The following is an 18,162-nucleotide window of genomic DNA, read 5'->3' on the forward strand; positions in this document are numbered from 1 at the left end:
AATAAAGAAAATTGAGTAAAATATTCACAATCGATGAATCTTGGTGAAAGGCATAAATGTTCATTGTAGTTCACTTCAGCCTTTTTCTGATTTTGAAAATCCTCAAAATAAAAAACTCTATGAAATAATCAGTAAAAATAATGTGTAGCTCTACGCTCTACCCCACAGAGATTGAATCAACACACCTGGAGCAAGGCCTAGGGGCCTATGATTTCACTAACACTCCAGAGAATTCCATTACAGGTCATACAAACACAGACTATCTTTTAAAAACAATGTTTTAGACATTAATGGAGAACATTGTTCGCATGAGGATTCATATCCTTGAAATGGCCAGGATCTTCAGGTTTGAAATATTACAGTAAACTCTGCTTGGTTTGCCTAGCAGCCCTTGCAATCTCTGGTTTCTCTAATAGCACCTTTTTCCTCTTTGGGATCTTTCTCCTAATTCATAATGTAAAAGATCGACCGAAATGACACCCACCTGTCCCTTACATTTCACAGGTAGGCACTTATATTTGCTGAATACCAAATTATCACAAAGTTAATAGATGCAAACAACACACATATATTATCTCACATCTCTGTAGGTCAGTTGTCCAGGCACAGCTCTGTCTTGTGCTCAGGGTTTCACCAGGATGTAATCAAGGTGTCAGCCAGGGCTGCTATCTCATCTGAAGCCTGGATTTCCCTTCCGAGCTCACTGACTGTTGACGGAATCTGATTCCTTGCAGCTGTATGCTGAGGCACTCAGCAACTAGAGGCTATCCACCTTTCCCTGGCACATGGGCTCTCCACAATATAGCAGTTTGCTTTTTGAAGGCCTACAAGAGAATGTCTCCATTGCTTCAAGTCTGATCCTCTGTTAAAGGAATCATTGTTTAAGTTGAGCTTACCCAAAATAGTCTCCTTTTTTTTTTTTGATTACTTCAAAATCAATTGATATGTGACCTTAAAGACATCTACAAAATTTCTTCTCCTTTGTCATATAATGTAATTGAATCAAGGCTATGAATATCCAATCATATTCACAGGCTCAGCCCACACTCAAGAGGAGGAAATGATATAGAGTGTATATACCAGGAAGCAAGGATCCCGGGGCCATCTTAGAGTTAAGCTTATTGCAGTAGGTAGCCAGCCTCTAAGATGATCTTCAATGATCACTCCACTTCCTGGTATTCAGATCCTTGTATATAGTCCTCTTCCACATTGTACTTAGGTTGGTCTGTGTAGCCAATAGACTACAGCAGCAGTAATATATTACTTCTGAGATTAGGTTGTAAAAGGTATTGTGGCTTCCATTTTGGTTTCTCTTACTCTCTGATCACTCACACTGAAGGAAGCCAGATGCTGGGCTGTGTGAACAGCCTTGTGGAGAGATCCATATGTCAAAGAACTGAAGCCTCCCAACCAACAATCACATGAATGAGCTTGGAAGAAGTTTCTCCAGCCCCTTACGATGACTATAGCCCTGGCCAACAGCTTAACTGCAATCTCACGAGAGATCCGAAGCCACAATCATCAAGCTAAACTACTTCTCGATTCCTGACCCTCAGAAACTGAGATGATAAATGTTTTTTTAAACTTCTGAGTTTGGGGATGATTTGTTACGCAGCAGTAGGTAACTAATACTTGTCCCAGACCTGACTAATCTAGGAAGAGTGAAAGTTACCTGTGTGTTTCTTCCCTAACACAGAAGGAGCACATATGCAGGAGGAGTTAAGCCCACAAAGAAAAGGAACAGAGAACAAAGGCAGAGTGGATGGGGCAAGAGCAGCATTGGTATTTTTTCAGCCTCTGGATCCAGTCAAGTGTGATTCAGTGCCATGCCTATTGTTCCAGTTATTGTGAGCTGATGCATTCCTCTTTTTTCCCCTTTAAGTTCAGAGGCTTCCAAAGTACATGTAGGCCTGCTAAAAATATTTTGGTCCTCTGTCCGGCCAATGAGTGTAAATTTATACTGATATGCAATGTAGTCGGCCAAAGGCAGTAATTTGTTCCTCTTCCTCTTCTCTTGATGGCTGTGATGAGGCTGATTTGTATACTGGTTTCTGTCGCTTGCACCCAGGAGTTCTGACTCATAAAAGCCCTCTGTATAATTAGTTTCATGCCTTACTTCAGTCATTTTCATTTTTTATTGCATCCTTCCCTCCAAAGTCATGTTGGCTGATCTTGAATCATATGTTAGGTCATGCTTTTCAGGGTCCCTGGAAAAGTTTTTTTTACTTTTGTTTGTAAAAATGTTCTTATGGTATTTTCTCCCAAAGAAGCCTTATCATGCTGAGAAAATAGCAATTTAACTAAATGGTCTACATTTATTCAGGGTAAATTTCCACTATAGTATATGGTATTTTGCTTCCTAACTTAGCTAATCAAACACTCTCTGGGTACCAAGCCAACTGTTCATGCTGAAGCAGCCTGAGCAGTCATTGTGAAAAGAAACACAAAAACATATCTCACACATGAATCAAGCGAAGATTCTCAGTTTTAAGATGCAGTTTTTCCACACTTGCAGCTTTCAGTGCAAAGTAGTCTGCAGAGACCACAAACTTAATCCACAGTTCTGCTTTCTCCCAACTCTGAACCCCAACAGTGAGTTTACACAAATTGGGATCTCAGTGAATCTCCTCCCCATATAATAATCTTATTGTGATTTTTTTCCCTAAACACCCAGCACCACTGCCAAAAAGATAGATAATGCATTTTAAAATTTATAATTACTAGACAAAATTGAGAGTGCTACTCTTAACTGTTTTTCTTCATATAATTCCAAATTTTACCATTTCCCAGAATCATATAGTACTAAAAGTATAAATTCACTTTGACAACACTCTCCCTTACCAAATCAATTTAAGTTAATCTGGTGACCATTCACAAAACTTGCCCCTTGAAAAAACAAGTTAAATAATCCTGTTAATGGCTTTTGCCCTTTGGTTTAATATATTCAGCAGTCAGGAATTGAGCTATGGGAGCTCAGAGGATTGGCATGAACAGTATCCTGCATTTTTCACCATAAAGAATGTTCTTACTCTACCACATAGGTTAGAAACCAGATTACTTAGATTCAAAGCCCAGCTTTTCCATTTAAAGTCACATACTATTGGCCAAGTTACCCAACTCCTCCCTGCCTCAATTTTACATCTGTAACACAAGGATGATAGCAATATCTATCCCAGAATCACTGTTATAAGATTTTGATGATACATGGAAAGCACTTAAAATACTACCAGGTACACAGTAAGTGTTAAATAGCCGGCCCAGATCATATTGAAATCTGATTATTATAGGAGGGACTTTATAATAATCCACTTATTATAGGAGGGACTTTAGCATCATTCAAAAGGAGCATCATCATCACATCTTGCATAGTGTTGTCTTCCACATGTTGAGTGGATGAAATTAGATTAAGATGAGCCCAGTATATTAGCACCCCATATACAAAAAACAAAAAACAAACAAACAAAAACACAAAGCCTCGTTGTGAGAAGATATTATCCCAAGCTGAAAATTATTTCTACTTTTTTATTTTTATTTTTGCAAATACAATGTCTGGCACACAATGAAAAAATAAGCAGGAACCCAGAGGCAAGATAATCAGACAGAAATAATTAAAAATAAAACTCACAAGCACTTCAGAAGTTGGAGTTTTTAGACAGACTTTAATCATACTTATTTTGTTCAAGGAGAAAAGAAAAGATAGAGAATTTTGGTAGAAAACTGAAAACCATAATAAAGTGGCAAACAAACTACAAGAACTGGGAAATAATAACTGAAATTAGCAATAATTCAATAGATTGGTTTAACAGCTGTTTAGATAAACAGTTAGTAGCCTGGAATACTCATTGGTCAAAAAGAACTATCCAGAAGGAGGCAAAGAGAAACAAAAGAAAGGAAACATTAGAAAGGAAGGTAAGAAACAGAAGACACAGTGAGAAGGTATAATAAAAGTACAATATTAGGGGACAAAAAGAGGACAGAAGGGGTAAGAATTATTTAAAGAAATAATGGAAGAGAAGTTTTCAAGAATGAAAGACATTAACTTACAGATTTAAGAAGCCAAAAAATTCTAAACAGAATAAAGAGAAAACAACCCGGTACCTCACAGTAAAATGTTAAAAACCAAAGAAAAAAACAATCTTAAAGCAGTTAGAAGTAACGAAAAAGGCAGATTGTTCTCAAAATAGGAACAATTACGCATAGTTGACTTTTCAACAGAGTTAATAGAAGCCAGAAGACAATAAAAAAAATTTTTAAAGCACTAAAATAAATCTCAACCTAGAATTATAATCCAACAAAAATATATTTCAAGAAGAAAGTGAAATAAACAACTTTAAGACACTGAAAACAGAATTTGTATCCAGAGTTGCACTAATAGAAATAAAGGCATGTTTTTCAGGCAGAAGGAAAATGATACCAAGTAGAAGCTCAGCTTTAGAAAAGAATGAAGAGCAATGAAAAAGTGAATACAGGTCAAATTTAAATAGCAGACTAATGATGATGATCACAATGATGTTTAAAATAAAGGACATTCAATGATGGCTTAAAAGTTTAGAGGGGACTCAAAGGAGTAGAATATCTAAAAGGAGTCCAAGGTCCTTGCTTTAACCATGAAAAGGGTAAAATGCCAATTAAAATAAGGTTTTAAGAACCATAAATGTATGTCAATCTCATGATTAACCAGTTAAAGAACTGCAAAAGAATGTAACTTCCAAGGTAGTAGAGGAAAAAAATAGAATAATCGATTTGCAGAAAGAAGAAAATTTTGGAAGAAAAAAAAATGAAAAAGATGGAACAAATAGAAAGCACTGAGTAAGGCAGACATGAAACCATTTCTACTGCATGATCCAATTACTTGACATTCTAACACAGGCAAAGAATTCTAAACAGGTAAAACTAAACCATAACTTTAACGATGCAAACTTAGGTAGTAAAACTAAGAAAAAGCAGGGAAAGGATGATCATGAAAATTCAGAAGAGGTTTTCTTTGAGGGCAGGGAGATGGCAGAAATTTGGGGGGGACATAAGGGTTGGGAATATTCTATCTCTTAGCTAACTGGGTAGTTACGTGACAGGCTTTTGTTTTGTGCTGACTTACTCAACTATATGTACTTTGTGCACTTCACTGTATTTATTCTATTTCCACAAAAAATAATAAAAGTATAAGAGAGATCTAAATGTACTGATATAGTCTTCTGAAATATATGGTTAAATAAAATAAGTAGAAAAGAGCAGAAATAGTATGCTCTTCCTGGTATTTAAAAAGTTCACATACTCATACATGCTTGTATTCACACAGATCACTTTTCAAGACATACATAATAAATTTAATCCTCTTAGAGAAGAGACTAGACTCTGGTGTTTAGTGAAAATGGGGAATAATTTTTATCAACATGCTTTTACTGTGAAAACAACTTTGAATTATACTTTTCGATCATAAAAAGAAACTTCACCAACCTATAAATCAACTTGGAAAACAAAATAGGGTTACCACTTGATGAAATCATTATTTCAAATTAACTATATTTTGAAATCAATTTAAATCTGATAGTAATAATCAAGATTTTTAAATTATTGCAAAATTTGGTCAAAAGATGGATCGAATTTTCAGAACCAAAAAGAAAAGTGGATTTTAAGCAGATACCCATGAATCTATTGTCTTTCTATTTGCCTCACACAAATGGAGTAGAAATAGGCATAGACAATTCATTTTCAATTCAACTTGTTTCTGGAATATTGGTAGAAGTCTTCCCATCTGCATTATAATGGAATGCTACTAAAAATAGAAAGCAATCTTAGTATAAACTGAATGGCTGAATTTAAGTATCTGCCATAAATCATGAAATTGTACTTTAGGCTTTTTGTCATATGTACAGTGGACCATATCAGAATCTAATAACATGGATAATCTTAGTTTTCAGAACAATTAGAACTAAATGCAGTATACATTTCAGGAATTCAGCAATAAATAAAAGGGTAACACCTATTGATGAGATGTGAAGAAATGAGCCACCCAGGACTTCTGGATTAAGAAAGCAGCTTGAATACATGCTTCCAATTTTGTGTCTTACTTCAAATCAATAAAAATCTGGGGAAGGAAATTTTTAAAGAGAGAAAGATACAAATCAGAAAAACAGGAGAAAAAAATTTTTGAAACTAGAGAAAGGTGAGCAAGCACTAACTAATAATAGTAGGCTCCAAAAAACTAATCTCTAGGTAGTACTGGGACAATGTGAGAGCCAACCAATTTATACCAGTGTTCAAAAGGCAAAGGAATAGGTCTTTGGAACAGGTGGTGAAAAGACTAAGTCAAGAAAATCTTCTGTGAAAGCTATTTCTTATAGCTATCCAATGCAGATGGTCTGTGCCTGCTCCCATTTATATGCTGAAATCTTAATACCCAGTGTAATAGTATTGGAAGATTGGGCTTTCATAATGAGATTAGTACCCTTACAAGAAGAAGGGAGCATGCTTCTCTCTCTCTCTGATATCATGTGAGAGTAAAACGAGATGAGCATCTGCAAAACAGAAAGAGTGCCCTCACCAGACAGTGGATCTGCCAGCAACTTGATCTTGGACTTCACAACCTCCAGAACTGTAAGAAATATCTGTCATTTAAATCATCTAGTCAATGGCAATTTGTTATAGCTTTCCAAGTAGACTAAGATACCCTCCGAATAAACAGCTGGAATGTCTAGGCTGATGACACCATGCACACATTGAGGGGTAAGAAAAATTTGTATTACTCATATCATGAAACTTCCGGGCAGAGCAGGACAGCACCCAAGGTGGTCTGGAATTGGCCTGAGTGTTTTAAGAGAGAGTGAATTGTTCTGGGTTTTGTCATGATTAGGAATTGGGATTAAAAATGAATTTACTCCTTCAATGCTTTGAACTTTCTTGTGTTGCCAAAGGAGGGAGTGCATTGGCTTTTGTATCGACTTGCTCAAATAGGGAGCAGGAGGGAAAGTAATAAACTGGGTCATGGAAGCTCTCAGCAGTCCCAAATTTTTAAAAATGTAATCAGACTCTATTCTACTACTTAAGAAGTTAAAACCTTCCAGATTTCCTCCCTTACTCTACGTTGCTGAGCAACTGACCTTCCCAAGTCTGAGAGAAATCTGGAAGCATGTTCTCTGGAGAAACTAAAAGCAAGATGTCTGGACAAATAATCCTGGCACAGATTAGAGTTACAGTAAGGGTTAAGTGATCAAATGTATATTTAATTAACCCTTCCCTTCCCTCAATCTAGATCACCCTACAATAAATTTATAATAAGCATGACCCACAGATCAAGCTCTCAGGACCTCTGATGAGCTTTTTAGATCCCCCATGCTTAATATGAAGTAGACATTCAAGTATTACCAGATATCTGACGAAAGCTCCTATCATGGAAAATAGAAATTAAAACTGATCTCCCTCACAGAACAAAGCATCTTGGAGTAAATAAATAATGTGGAGTGGGGGAGAAGAATCAACAAAACTCAATGAAACAAAATTATCATCATCAGAGAAATAAGAAAATGCCTTATTCATAAATGGACAGGATGCTGTAAAAAAGAGAACAGAAAAGAGATCTTGGAACTGAGAACAAATGGTAGAGGCAAAGTCATTAGCAAGTTAAAAGAAAGTAGAGGAAGTCTCCTAGAAAGTAGAGCATAAAGACAAAGAAGCAGAAAATAAGAGAAAAAGAGATGAGAAAATTGGATAACCAACTCCAAAAAAATCTAGGAGAGGGGGGAGAGGAAACAGAACGGAAAACAAAAATTATTCAAGAAAATTTTCCAGATTGATACGAGGTGAACTGCTATTACTGAACAAAGCTTACTGAATAGAAAGAAGTAGATGAAAATACCTACACAAAAACATGTGCACTTTCAGAACACCATGGGAAAAGAAAAAACTACCAATTTCTCAGAGGAAAAACTACCAATTTCTCAGAGGAAAAGCAGAAAGGGTCAGGAATCATGACTTTACTGCAATGGCATTACTGCGAGTGAGAAAACAATGGAGTAATATCCACAATTCTAAAGGAAAATGACGTAATCTTAATCAAGGTCAACTTTTGAAACTTTGTGAGGGTAGAATGACATTTTCAGACATTCATAGTCTCAAAAAAAAAAAAATTTACTACCCCTCCTCTCTTTCTGAAGAGGCTACTGGAAATGTGCTCAGTCAAAATGAAAGCATAAATCAGAAAAAAGGAATACATCAAACTAAAAAGATTTTGTATAGCAAACAAAGTCATCAATAAAACATAAAAGTCAATCTACAGAATGGGAGAAGATATTTGTAAATGATATATTTGATAAGGGGTTAATACGTAAAATATATAAAGAACTCATGCAAATCAACATAAAAAAATCATTAAAAAATAGGCAGAGGATCTGAATAAACATTTCTCCAAAGACGACATACAGATGGCCAACAGACATATAAAGAGATGATCAATATCACTAATCATCAGGGAAATGCAAATCAAAACCGCAATGAGATACCATCTCATACCTGTTAAAATGGCTATTATCAAAAAAACAACCAACAACTGTTGGGGTGGATGTGGATAAAAGGTAAGCTCTGTGCACTATCTGTGGGACTGTAAACTAGTGCAGCCACCATGGAAAACAGTATGGAAATTTCTCAAAAAATTAAAAGTAGAACTACCATATGACCCAGTAATTCCACTCCTGGGTATTTATGCAAAGAAAAACACTAATTTGAAAAGATATATGCACAGCTATGTGTACTGCAGCATTTTTTACAATAGCCAAAATATAAAAGCAGCCTAGGTGTCCATGGATATAGGTGAATGGATAAAACAGTTGTGGTGTATATATTTAGTAGACTATTACTCAGCCATAAAAAAAAAGAATGAAATGTTACCATTTGTGAAAACATGGATGGACCTAGAGGGTATTAGTCTAAGTGAAATAAGTCAGAGAAAGACAAATACCATGTGATTTCACTTATATGTCGAATCTAAAAAACAAAACAAATGAACAAACGAAACAAGAAAGGCTCATGATACAGAGAACTGATGGTTGCCAGAGGGGAGCGAGTCGAGGATGGGTAGAAAAGGTGAAGGGAAGTAAGAGGTACAGGGATATAACACACAGCATAGGAAATATAGTCTATATTATAAGTTTGTACAATGGCAGAGGTTACTAGATATATCATGGTGATCACTTTGTAAGGTATATAAATGTTGAATCACTCTATACACCTGAAATTACTATTGTATGTCAACTAATTAAAAAATAAATTATTTTTTTAAAAAAGACATGGTACAGAAAACATGAGTCCACATAGGAGAGGGGTGAAGGGATTTCTAGGAGGATAGAGAACAGATATCATGAGATGCTACCTAGAAACGAAACCAGATTGGAGCAGTGAGTCTAGACAGTCATGCTGCAGGGCATTGTTTTTTTTTAATAACACCGGAGTGAATGCCCTGGGGGCCTGCCGGATAGAAATGTAGTGACTTTGACAATTTGCTGATAAATTTCCTGCTCTTTCCTCCAGGTCTCGCTGCCTACATTGGCTGTGGACATTTATTTCATCCACCAAAATTTTTTACTTTGATTTAGTTCCACAAACTGGAACAAGGCCATACTGAGCTTAGAAGCAAGAAACCCAGGGCAGTTCACTCCCGCTATTCATATGTTTTATACTACAACCCTTCCAAATTCATAGACTGTGGTGAGCCTTAGATTTCCTAGAACTAATGCATGGCATCCCTTACTGAACACCCCAGAAGGCCCTTTTGAAAACTCCCAGGAAGCAGAAGCCTAAGACCCAGAGACCATTGAGTTTATTTTGTCCTGGAATCCTTCACACAACTAGCTTTGTATTTCACACCCTGTGGGAGGGCAGCGGGAATGGAGAGGAATGTTGAAAAGCAGTAAACACAGATTTTAAGTTCTATTTCATAACCTGGGTGAAGGACTCAAAAGTTTTTCTTTAATTTTTTTTGGATTAACATTTATATTTTACACAGAATTTCACATATAGAAAATAAAGGAAAAAGAAAGAAGTCTACTCATCCAGTAATGGTTGGACTATAAATTGGAACAAACTTCCTGAATGACTTTTTGGCAAAGAATATCAAAACCCTTAAAAGCGAGCATGCTTTTAGACCCAGTAATTATACTTCTAAAAAATATTATATGAAAAGTTGTACAGTGCTCAAAGTAGACTGAAAGGCTATGCTAAAACAGAAACCAGCAGTTAAAAATTAGGAACCAAAAAAAACCCCACTCTTGTAGAACTGATTAAAATAAGTGGGATATTCATGCAATTGACCATTATGTAATCATTAGCTACGATGCATTTACTGGCATGGGTAAAGTTCACATTACACTGTAATTTACTTTAAAATACTTAAGCATAGACCATATGATCTGTGCACGCAGTGGTTTTTAATCTACTCCCCAGAGATGATTAGTTAATATTTGAAGAATCCTGTTCAGTGCATGCACTCCAGGCGTCTGTGATTTAGAAGCAGCTACTACAAGTGCTTCAATAATAACTATCTCTATCAGCATTGGAAGATTTTCTAACTAGCTTAAGAGATGCTCAAAATATTTATCCATTGGCAAAAAACACAAGCACATTCGCTCTTGCATTTACAGGAGTATAACAGAAGCCTATGCCCACGAGACTGCTTAGCAGCAGGATATTTCTGTGTCTGCCTCTAGCACACTTGTCCTGCAGGGAACTCCATATACCTGAGACATGGGCTCTTGCATCAGGTTTGCATGTACAGGTTTCGTGACTCTTCGTGGTCACTTGCTAAATGTGTGTGAGTGTTATTTTGGATACTTCTGAGAAGCAGATTCCAAGACAGTATTATTGCAGATTTAATGGGAGATATACCCATGAAGGAAAAGAGAGAGCTGGAGAAGGTGAGGAAGACCTTCAGTCTGCACTGAAGGCCCGATAATGTGAAGGAGACAAGGGAGCAAGGGGGTTGGAGTGGGAAGCGTTTCTGATTACCATGAAGTTCCAAGAAAGGTTTCATCTGATGGGCAATCCTTATGCCAGAATCACCCACTGAGGGTAGTCACTCCTGTTGCAGCAAAGGTCCTGCCTTAATTAACAGCACCGATGTGCTCAGCCATGGCTAGCATGATGTCAGTGCGAATTAGTTGGCAAATCCAGAGGAGCAGCAGCTGGTACTGCCAGTTCCTTATGCTCCCACAAAGGAGACCTGAACATTTTCATGGCTGCCATTGTACGTGTGGTCGAATTCAGACTGAGGCAAACCACCTAGTAGAGAGATTCTGAGTGTTCTTACCAATAATCTAACCACTGGAAACAACAGATAACTAGGAGAAAAGAATATGATGGTCGTACAATAGCCGAATGAGCTGTATCTATTCTCAACAATACAGTTGTATGTATGTGGGTTTCAATGTGAATATAGCATGGTCCCTTTCTTTGGTTTTAAGTCCATTACACTACAATTGTTTTTTAATAAATAAATTAAAATGAGTGAGATTTTTAAAAAATATTTTATGAGCCACAACTAGAGTTCCTTTTAGGGACTTTGCCTCCCTCCCACACAGGCCCTCAGGTTCTAAATCCCCCATGCAACCGTCTTATCAAGGCCTTTTCCTACAGCACAGTGAATAAGAAATAAACAGGAATTTGGGGTGTGGGAAGACATGTAGAAAAAAGAGCAAAGGAAGAGAGGAAGAGCAAGGTAATGAGGTGTTTAGAGGCCAAAGGACTTTATGCTGCCTTGTGAATGATAATGTTTAGGAGAGAATTAGAAAAAGGAGCTATATATGCCAAGTGGAGATAAAGAAATATCTACACAGTGAAGAAAGAAATGATGGCCAAGAGTGCCAAATGCCTTGAGCAGTTCCAGAAATCTTAAGGTATGCACTAAACTTCCCACAGGATTTGGGCTCGGGGAGCAGGGTGGAGGCAGAGTGGGGAGTACAAGCTGATCTGAGGGAGATAGTAAGAGATGGGGTCACCATAACTGACATCTTAAAAATATACATAGACACAAAATATACGTGAGTAGAAAATATTTGACAACACAAATAAAATGTTAGTATTGTTTCTTTAAAGAATAGGGTTCTAAATGATATTTTTCTTGTCTCTATTTTCTAATTTTTCTTAAATGAACACAAATTGGTATACTCTAAAGAAAAGGATATTGAAAAAATAATTAGGGTAATTGCTTATTTCCAGGAATTAGGCTAAACATTAGCTAAGTAAAATCACTGTTTCCCACATAGTCAATTGGTCAATTATAAGAAGAACTCCATAGAACAGGTCAATTTACCCTGTAATCCATGCATGCATTTTGTAGCTAATTCACCCCTGGGAGGTATATTTAGTAGACTACATTAGGCAAAGTAGACCTTTTAGTTAAGATTTTTTTTCCATGGCTGTTAATAATTGGCTATACCCTCTCTGAAAAGCTTTTGACTAGACTCATCTTTACTTTGCTTTATTATGAGGTCTTAGGAAAAATATTGCTCCAATAAGGACTAAATTTAAAACTGACTATAATTAAAGCTAATACTTTTCTCAATAGCAATCTCCCTGGATCATAGGCTACCTTACCCCCACAAGGACATGACTCATCAGAATTCTACTGGTAAACTATTATGTAAAATAGTAAAGTATCTGTCTTAATGACTGGAACATGAAGATATTCCCTTCTTTTCTTACTGTTACTCACATTTCTACTTGCTAGCTTAATTTCTAAAACATAGATGCATCATTAATTAGCAGCAACTAGTGCTTTTAGACCTCTGTTACAGGGTATTATTGAAGAACAGTTGTACCTGCTAAAATATACCTGGCTGAAAGAATGTCACAGAGATTCTAATTGCATGCCACATATCCTATCCTACAGCCTTGTTAAGTTCTATTCACGGATCAAGTACATCACTGGAAGATGATGTGTGTTGCCACTAGCCACAGTGTCTTCCTATTTAAAAAAAAAAAAAAAAAAAAAAAAAAAGCTCCCTTTCTTCCAGGCAGACCTGTCATATACCAGGGTTAATGATTTGATAAGAGGAATGAGGACTGGATTTCAATCTCCACTCATCCCATGCGCTGGGTGCTCCTAGTACATTGTTCAATCTGAATAATTGTCCAGGGAAGCCATGGCTTATATGCTTAGGGGACATTACCTTAGTCCTACAAGGAAATCCTGTCGCTAAGTCATGTTTCAGCTCTAGACCTTTATTATCCTCATGTCTCTCCAGCCATATTTGCTGAGAGTCCTATGCAAACCAATATTTCCCAGCTTTTTCGATTTCATGGACCAATTTAAAAAAAATACAAAAGGGTTTTTTGGGGGTTGATAAAGGGTTGCCAAGTCTTATTTGAAAACAATACGATTTAAAGTAATTACTGAACATAGAGATTTTAGAATCGAAGGCCAATATTTCTCAAGAAATAAAAGCTATCTACTTAGACCCACATTTTTACTTTGATAAAGTAAAGCTTACTCTGTGTGTTGGGGAACTGCTGATGTGGTCATCACTGCCTGCCTTTCCTGTCTCCTCCGTCCCGTTCTCCTCTGGGCACACTGGCTCTCTTCAGGTCCTCCAGCCCATCCCGTCGCTTCTTCTGTTCTCTTATTCTGGTTTATGCTACTCCCCTTTCGGGTTTCAGATTGCGGAGACAGGTATAGATTCTAAACCAGAGACATTTAATAAAATTTAGGAATTGTTATTGTTGCAATAAGTGATACAAAAGAAAAGAATACTGGGTTATATGTCAATAAATTTAATATTTATCACCCCTATGGACTGTGAGCTTCATGAGAAGACCACTCATACCTACAATTTTACTTCTAGCACCTGATACAGACCTACCTACATAATAGGTACTTAAATATCTGTTGAACAGATTAAACCAACATTCCTTAATGTGCTATATGAGAGATCTGAATTTTGAACCAGAGGACTTGTTCCCGTCTTTGAATGTTAAAGATAATTTGTTTCTCGCCTTGCCCCATTTCCAAGAACCTTAGACACAGGTTTATATTCTATCACAGCAATAATGTTGACTCTTCTGGTTGGAATATTGACTGTTTCCTCTTTCATATTTTTTCTTATTATTTTACCCTTTATTTTAAGCTGTTCTAAGCTGGTTCAAATTCCTCTTCAGAAAGATTCAGGGTGTAAATAAGTAAATAAAATCCTTATAGTGCAATCGCTCACCTGTTCCCAAAATAAAATACTGACATTTCAAATGTTCCTTATTGTAAAGGTTAGATGATTAAATATATTCCTCTTCTGCTCTACCACAGATTAGTCAAATAAACATCAACCACATGCAAACCACACAAATAGATCAGACTTTTGAATGGAGGTAGTTTTAAGGGACAGACAGTTGAAGATCAAGAGAAAAGAAAATGCAAGGTATAGCATTCTAGTTTAAAAACAACCAACCTTAAGAAAACTACCACATGTATTTCTATTTTTGCTTATTATATGCCCTTTTAAAATACTAAGAAAAGCCAGCAGGCAGCTGACATATCTTCCAAAGATTCTGAAGAAGCACCGAGATTATTTTCTCCCATGAAAACAAGCTTAACGTTCAAAATGATCGGACTAGCTTCTCTAGTTTGTACTTAAAATGGTGCCAAATATCAATTAAATTTCTAATTCTGCATGATTTTCTAATAAAAAGGATTTAACACAAAACATCCATAGGCTAATAATCCCTAATTGGCTTAACTACTTATTTAAGTTACATATCTCCTGTAATGTCTAGCAGAGCTTTATTATCTCAGAGAAAAGCTTCCTGCGTTTTCAGAAGAGAGGTTACCCTCCGTAAGATAAATCATCTTAGTTTATCTAATCTGCCTACCCAAACAGATTAGAATCCTCAAGGTAGAAAGCCTCTTGGAATGCTAGCCAGCCTCATCCTCTCATGAGACATAAACAAACTGAAGCAGACGTTAACAGACTTGCCTAAGACCACACAGAGAGTGAGCAGCAGTTCGGACTAAGTGCTTCCTCTTCACCTGCAGCCTCTGCAGGGAATCCTGACTAGCTAGGAGGATCAACTGAGGGCGTCAAGTGGCAAAGGAGAGGTTAACAGCTCTAAGGAAGCACACTGAAATGGACCCTGGGCACATACTTAAGTTCCAAGAGACTACAACCCCATCCAATATAATAAGAGGCCATGTTCTTGCTGTTATATCTGAGGATTTTCCAGTTGCCAACATTCTCGTCTCCAGAGCCACAAAATACACTCAATCAGTGTGCACAGCACTTGTATGGAATACAAGGATTTAATTGGGGGCTGGGAAGAAAAGGGAAGGGCTCTCATGAAGTCATTTTAACTCTGCAAAGGGATATGCTGGGAGATCAGTTCCTAAACACCCTCAGCTTTAATTTCTGCACTAGTACATTAGACTGACGTGCCCAAGGTCACAGGGATTAGTTTCTATGTGGCGAAAAGCCAGACCTTACTCCAGATCAAGTCTTTTCTCTACTCTGTGGCTATCTCTCACCCTACACATAACAGCCTGTATGGATACCCGTCGAGCACAACTTTAATCCACTTTATAAACCTCTTGCTCTGGCCATGCTGCAGCAACCAGCTCTGGAAAGGCTTCCGCCAGCTGACTGAAGATGTAGCCTGAGTCACCTTGCCGTGAGACTAAACCATTGCCCAGAGGTCCTGAAGCGGGAAGTGAGAGAACCACAGTAATTCTCTATGTTTCTGCATGCAAACACATACTCTGGATCTCCAGGATGACCACTTTAAAGAGCTGCTACACAATTTCAGTGTCAATGTTGCCTTTGGCATCAAATTGTACGATTCTGCTTCATGTTAAAAAGGATGGGGCAGACTTACATAAGTGACAAGTTTACATCAACTGCAGGTCAAATAATACATCCCCTGAAAGGTAATACCAGTGGCTCAAAGTAAAAGGTAATTTTGTACTAAAAATTCTTTACATCAATACTGGGGATATAAGAAAAACATTTTTAAAGATAAATTATGTATTATTCAAGTCTGAGAAAAACTTTCTTCATATAATTGTCTAACAATTCTAGTCTCAGATAACACTTGCTTTTCTAATCACTCCCAGATATTTTTACTCTAGAAAACTTTTGGGGCTTCACACTCAACTGGTAAAAAGCACAATCATATTTTTGCCATGACATCTAGCCTTTCTAAACTTAATTTTATAAGGTGCTATTTTTCTAGATATTAGAACGTCGAGTTCTCCAACAACTGTAGATTCCTCAAAGATGTTTAGCTGTTGCTGTTTTCATTCTCACCATCGCCACCCTCACTGTTAGGATCTGTAACAAACTCTTCACAACTTCCATTTAACCGTACCACCAAAGTAACATATTTTCCCCATTTCTTCTACAGAATATATTTTCTTAGGTCAGGTTCCCTAGAAACAGAGCCAGGGATGGGGATTCTCATACAGCTGACTTTCTGAGGGTGCACATTCAAGAGAAAGCTGTAAGGAAATGAGGAAAGTAGGACACAGAAGGGGAAGAAGCCAAGCGAAGATGAATTTGATTGAAGTCTGATCTCTGACCAATGGCACAGGGAACAGTGGAGTATGAATGGCACTCTAGACTTTTTCGACCTTGAGGTAAGGGTTAAGTATTCTGTCCTCAAACCAGTCAGTCATTAGCCATGAGCCAGTCCAGATAGGGTGCACAGCCTCGTGGGCATCTCTAGGCAAGGACAATTTTCTAGAGAAGAGTGCATCCATGAGCCATCAGCAGCCAACACTCATAGCAGCTGGAGGCTGGGTGCACCTGCCCAGCAAACAGGATCTGGGTAGGGCTTTAATAAGGGTTACTGCTCATACTGATATCTACCTATTGACATAGCTAGTAGTCTATAAGGTCTAGCCAGGAAACAGCAACAACCAGAGGTCTTTATAAAGGAGAAATTAATGATGGGAAATTGGGCATGTGGGTGATGAGAAGCAATAGGGGTGAGTGAGGCAATCCAGTGATTAATAGTAACAAGAAGCTGTTACGACCTCAAGGAAGAAGGTGGTGTTAGCTCTGACCTCTAGGAGGTGCTAGAACCCCTGGGTGGATGTAGATGAGACACCTAAGGAAGTAGGGAGGGGAAAATGACCTGGCTTTCCCCCTCTCCTCTAGCCTTTCTGTTTTCTCCCAGTGTCTCCAACTGGCTAAACCGATGTAGAAGCCAGAGAGTTGGAGGCCAAGGAGATGTAGCTCCTTTGATGCACAGCAGAATAGGGGAGAGGCAGAAAAAGAACAAGAGCCGATAGGCAGGTGACTGACACAGCTGCTATAGCACATCTGTACTCTACCATTCACACCAAGTGATACATATACTTAGCAAAACAGCTGTGTGTCATTTCCTCCATTATATAGAATAAGCTAGTTTGAGAACATAGACATGTCTTTAGATTAAAAATAGAAGTTATCAGATTTATGCCAGGTCTTAGTTAACTCAATCAAATGTATACCATGTGTTGTTTTTCCAGCTCAGTCCCTAGTTATCAAACTGTAGAAAAGACTAACAGTGAAAGTTACACTCCTCCTGGTGCCCACCCCTTAGCCCAAATTAAATCTAGGCAAAGAGATAAGAAAAAGATGGAGAGTTTTAAAGGTGACATTAAGAATTGAGTTCCATTTTATTAATAATTTTGGCACAGGCTGACTTGGCAAGACCTTCTCTTTGCTTGAACTTCCATTTTCTCCTTCAGATATCTGGGTAAATAATATTTAATATTTGATATTTTCAAAATGTTAGTAATCACCTGAAACATTTCACCACTTACTAATATAATTAAGCATCAACCAAATTTAGTGGGCACGTTTACAGATGTCTTTAATTATTTGTTGATTTGTGTCAATACGCGGGACTACTCAAGAGACAGCTTATACAATGGCTGCCCCAAGGGGCTTAATAAGTGATTACAGGCTTATTAGGAAACAGAAAGACAAGCCTCCCAGGTGTTGTTCTCTACAACTTGCAAATCAAATAACTGGAAAAAAATGCATGAGTTTGCTATGAGTGAAGCTGTTTTTCAAGTAAATATACTACATGCAGACACATATACTAGTTTCCATTTAGTTGACAGAGGAAAATAATAGAGTTCTGTGAGTGTTCTCAACTCTATATTTCTTTAAAACAATTTAGAAGACCTGAAAGTTATACCCATCTACT

The 18,162-nt window shown here is 37.3% G+C and overlaps 1 protein-coding gene across 3 annotated transcripts in view; it reads right to left on the reverse strand.

The window, feature by feature from the left end:
• Positions 1 to 18,162, reverse strand: part of HHLA2 (HERV-H LTR-associating 2) — a 115,990-nt gene that overhangs the window by 33,302 nt on the left and 64,526 nt on the right. For all 3 annotated transcript variants that reach the window (XM_011384304.2, XM_023527140.1, XM_023527129.1), the window contains exon 6: positions 13,476 to 13,663. The gene's annotated coding sequence lies outside the window, so the exon portion shown is untranslated. The remainder of the gene's footprint in view (positions 1 to 13,475; positions 13,664 to 18,162) is intronic.

This window comes from Pteropus vampyrus, unplaced genomic scaffold (assembly GCF_000151845.1).
Source record: "Pteropus vampyrus isolate Shadow unplaced genomic scaffold, Pvam_2.0 Scaffold1, whole genome shotgun sequence".
In the NCBI taxonomy this organism is placed as follows: domain Eukaryota; kingdom Metazoa; phylum Chordata; class Mammalia; order Chiroptera; family Pteropodidae; genus Pteropus; species Pteropus vampyrus.